The sequence below is a fragment of the Penaeus chinensis genome, chromosome 31 (genome assembly GCF_019202785.1).
Source record: "Penaeus chinensis breed Huanghai No. 1 chromosome 31, ASM1920278v2, whole genome shotgun sequence".
NCBI lineage: Eukaryota > Metazoa > Arthropoda > Malacostraca > Decapoda > Penaeidae > Penaeus > Penaeus chinensis.
In genome coordinates this window covers 5,663,908-5,668,907 of record NC_061849.1, presented here as the reverse complement: position 1 = coordinate 5,668,907, position 5,000 = coordinate 5,663,908, and the positions used below count along the sequence as shown (strand labels likewise).

Here is a 5,000-nt window from a genome sequence, read left to right as displayed (position 1 = left end):
GCCTGAACAACAGAATTTGGATGACTAACCCCGGCCATTCATTGTTATACACTCTTTTACGTTGAAAGGCGATCGCTGATTGGTGAGCCAGATGGCAATAACAGGTGGGTAATATGCCGATAACTATTACAAAGCTGATTATATAATGGATAAGTGTTCGAAGGTTCCATTCGTGACATTTAAAGCTTCATCGATCTATGAGTCATTGGGTTGGACCGGTGCTAGAAAAGGTATCTCAACACAGATGAATCATGTGCAGGTTTATATGACTGTACGTACTATGTGTCAGAGTGTATATATCAAACTGAATCACTTGCAAGGGAGTATGTACTTATGATCATGTACTGATGGATGTGAGTGTGCGTTCTTCCATATTAAATATACATTACACACACACATACACACACACACACACACACACACACACACACACACACACACACACACACACACACACATCCACCGTGGCACCTCTACAAAACCTCCTCCAACCTTCCCTATATCTAGTCTTCCTTATCCCTCCGACTATGCTCAGTCCTGTTATATATTTGATGTTTTCCTCAATGCTGGTTTTGGCCTTTCTGGAGCCTCTTCCAAGACCCTTATTCCATGCCAACAAAAACACAAATTGTGTTTATTAATGTGTGTGTGTGTGTTAATGCATGCATATACACATATATGCATATCTGTATGTGTATATGTATGAATGTATGTATATATGTATCTATGTCTGTGTGCGTTTTATTGCGCATTCTCACACACGCCCTCCACTTCACTCTCTATCTCGCGCCGCCCTTAGGACGCTCGGAAGGCCAAACGAGCAGAGCCTCTGGCCAGAGCGTCTTCATGAGGGACGGGGCGGCCGGACAAGTAATGCTCCATGTCCTTGTTTTATGAGGGTCTCCGGTCTCAGGTCAAACTAATCCCAACTCGCTGCGTTTCACACCCGGGATCAGGTCATAATCTCACCCGCTCACTCGCACACACTCTCTCAGCGGCGAGTATTATACACTGGAAGACGAATACCGTTGGCTGCGCGTGGTTACTAAGATTAGTTTTTTTTTTCTCCAGAGACTTACTTATGATTTTTTACTTTGTGGGAATATGGTAACAATCATAGCGACTCTAACATATTTTTCACTATGAGTTTTCATGCCCGTGAATTGAGAGTTGTGAGATTATTAATTCGTGGGAATATGGTAATTGTCATAGGAAGTCTTTTATTTTTTTCACAATAATTTTTGATGACTGTGAGTATAGCGTTGCTGAAAATGATAACTGATGCTTAAAATAATGTGATAATGTTATTATGCATGCAATGATGACTATTGTATCTGTTGGGGATGGAAGAGTAATAATAATCAATAAAATGATGATGTGGTACTGGTTGTAGAGATATGGTGATGATAATAACTATAATAATAACGATATCAAATACCTACATTAACTATTATAACAATTTCGCCATTTTTATTGTAAATATTACTACCAATTTTATCATTACAGTAGCATGAGGTTACTATCAGTGATAATAATCATAAAAACAATCAAAACAACTGACTTTGTATTACTATTGTTATCCTTATTATAAGTAATATCCTATAAACAATACTGGCAATATTTCACATTTATCATATTGGTCATTATACATAAAACCATATATTTCATGATCATCATAAGTGCTATCAAAATATCATCATCATCGTTATCATATCATCATTAATATCATCATTATCGTTGTTGCTTTTATTGTTAGAAATCCTGCTAGCAATATTCATTGCAACCAAAGGTAGGCATAAAAACGTATAACCACACAGCCAAAAATATTTAGCGACAATCAGTTTCAGAGAGGTCAATTTTGAATACATTTCCACCTAAATATCTATAACGCTGGCATTTTAGGACTGGTAACTTCTACTGGACAATTTGGAATAATAATTTCTAGCAAATATGAAGCAATAAACGTAAAAGATATTCACTGTGCGACGTAAATATTCAAACTTAAACTTCTAACTGAATAACCTGGTTTTCGTGTTCCCTTTTCATTCATAATAACATTCGTTTTTGTGATATCAAGTATTACAGTCTATCAGTAATATATTATCATTATCAGAAATGTGATTATGACTATCATTCACACGCATAATTAACCTTAGAAATTTCCAAATTAAATACAATACAGGTAATGTCATTTAAGTTCAAGTACAGAGACCCTAAGTTAATTTTCCCACCAAGAAACTTTTTATGTTATATTCCACAAAATCGGAATCTTCAAAGACAAATTTTCCCTGGAGCACAGTCCCCTACAAATGAGAATGTCATATCAAATTATAAAATCTTTTCTTTAGCCCGCACTGTTTTCGTTTTTCGATATCATTCATTTTCCCTTCGTTTCATAATTCCAAATTCTCTTCCTTTCTACTTTTGTTCCTTTTCCCTCTTACTTTCTCTCTCTCTCTCTCTCTCTCTCTCTCTCTCTCTCTCTCTCTCTCTCTCTCTCTATATATATATATATAGATAGATAGATAGATAGATAGATATATACGTATATATATACATATATATATATATGTGTGTGTGTGTGTATACCTATCTATATATCTATCTCTCTATCTATCTCCATATCTCTGTTTTCTTCTTTCTTGTTCTCGCTCTCGTTCTCCATCTCCATTTCCGTCTCTCTCTCCCTCTCCTACTCTCGCTCCCACAACCACTCCCACTCCCACTCCCTCTCCATCTCCCACTCCCACCCCCTCTCCATCTCCCACTCCCACTCCCTCCCCCCTTCACTTTCCCTCTTCTCGTGTGCCTCATTCCCTTTCTCCGTCTAACTTCCCCTCGCCCTTAAAAAGCGAGCAGCCAGCGGGGAAAAAATGAAGTCGAGTGGGAGTTCCAGACGAAGACTTTGCGTTCGTCCCAAACCAGCGAACGGTTCCTTACGCAGCCAAAACACACGCGCACAAAATGGTAAAGTTTGCCCGCTTTCCGCCCAAAAGTGATAAAACCTCGCAGTTCAACAATAACACGAAATAGATTTCTTTGTCTTTCGTGCCAAAGGAACAAAATACTTGGTCAGCAACACTGCAGTGCGTCATGGCCCCAAGGGAAACGGTAGGGGGTTAGGGCTGGGTATAAACACTTGCTCCTCGTCTTGACGGATAAATTGTTGCAATTGAGCGCTGATCGATGCAATAGACTGTAATCGAGGGACAAACACGACTGTATTTCTCCCCAAAAACAATTGTGATATATATAAAAGCTGGTGAAACGAACGGCTGATCGTACGTAATTGAGTCGTTTTCATTTCATATCCCCCTTTCTCCCCGGACGTAAATCGTGGACGCGGGTCATCGAATCGCAATTTATATTTTTAGCTTCAGGTACGTGTTTATGTAAGCCTAACTTTATTTGTCAATGTCCAAACACTTAAACAGACAAACACACACACATACACGCAGGCAGCTTGTGTGCGTGGATAACGTTCCCTCTCCGAACCGCTTGGTTTATGTCTTTTTCATTTAGTTTTGAGAGTCAATTTGAGCTTTATAACGGTGTAAAGTCTCCACTTTATATTCACTGACACGAGCCTTCTGACAAATGAATTCTTTCTTGCTCCTAATATCAAGGACTTCAGCTTTTAAATTCGCCGTTAGGACAAAAAAAAAAAAAAAAAAAAAAAAAAAAAAAAAAAAAAAAAAAAAAAAAAAAAACATGAAACAATACCGTACTCGAAGCGGTGTCACGAGCCAAAGTAGTGCCTCGGAGTGACAGACTGCTCTGTAGAGTGTCACTGAAAGCTGGCTGTGTCCAGATAAAGGCGAGAGGAGCATGTAAAAGAGGCGTGGGTAGGTCATGACGCTTCAGAGATCAAGGAGACTCGAGCAGGGTGGAGGTCATTGCTGTGGAAAGATGAAACGGAATGGACCGCGGGCGTGAGTGCTTACTTGTGGAGTTTACTCACTCACTCGATGGGCGTGTTTCTCTCTCTCTCTCTCTCTCTCTCTCTCTCTCTCTCTCTCTCTCTCTCTCTCTCTCTCTCTCTCTCTCTCTCTCTCTCTCTCTCTCTCTCTCTCTCTCTCTCGCACACACACACACACACACACACACACACACACACACACACACACATAAACATATATATACATATGCATACACATATATACATCCATATGAATATACATATGCATTTACATATATATATATACATATGCATATACATATATATACACATATGCATATATATATATATATATATATATATATATATATATATATATATATATATATATATATATACATATATACACACATCAACATATATATATACATATATATGCACACACACACACACACACACACAAACACACACACACACACACACACACACACACACACACACACACACATCAACATATATATACATATATATGCACACACACACACACACACACACACACACACACACACACACACACACACACACACACACACACACACACACACACACACACAATCAGATAGGGTGAGTGTAAGTTACGCAGCAATAGCGTCGAATATTCTTCACTTCCTGTTTTTCAATATCTTCTTTATTACTTTCCATCTCCGAGTGATGTTATCTTCACCCTCATTTCCTTTGTGTTTGATGCGATATATCTTCTGTCTGTCTACTTGGGTGTGATTTTTTCCCTCCTTATTGAAAGGCAACGAGTCATCATACTATTTTTTTTGTTTTTTTGTTCTATTCCAACGTTAAAGCGGCTTCCGTTCCATAGCCTTTTATCAGCTGAGTTCACTGTCGGGTACCCCTCTGTACATTAATCTTCCATTCCCTCTCTCTCTTTCCTTCCTTCCTCTCTCCCTCTTTTCTCATTCTCTATCTCCCTCTCCCCCTCTACTCATATTCTCCCCTTTGTCTCTCCTTCCTTTCTCTCTCCCTCTTCTTCCGTTATCAATCTCCCCCTCTCTTCTTTTTCTCCTTTTTTTCAGTATCTATTTCCCTC

At 38.8% G+C, this 5,000-nt stretch overlaps 1 protein-coding gene across 1 annotated transcript in view; it reads right to left on the bottom strand.

Annotated features, from left to right (window-relative positions):
* Positions 1–5,000, bottom strand: part of LOC125042243 (lachesin-like) — a gene marked incomplete in the record, with an annotated part of 127,118 nt that overhangs the window by 87,690 nt on the left and 34,428 nt on the right.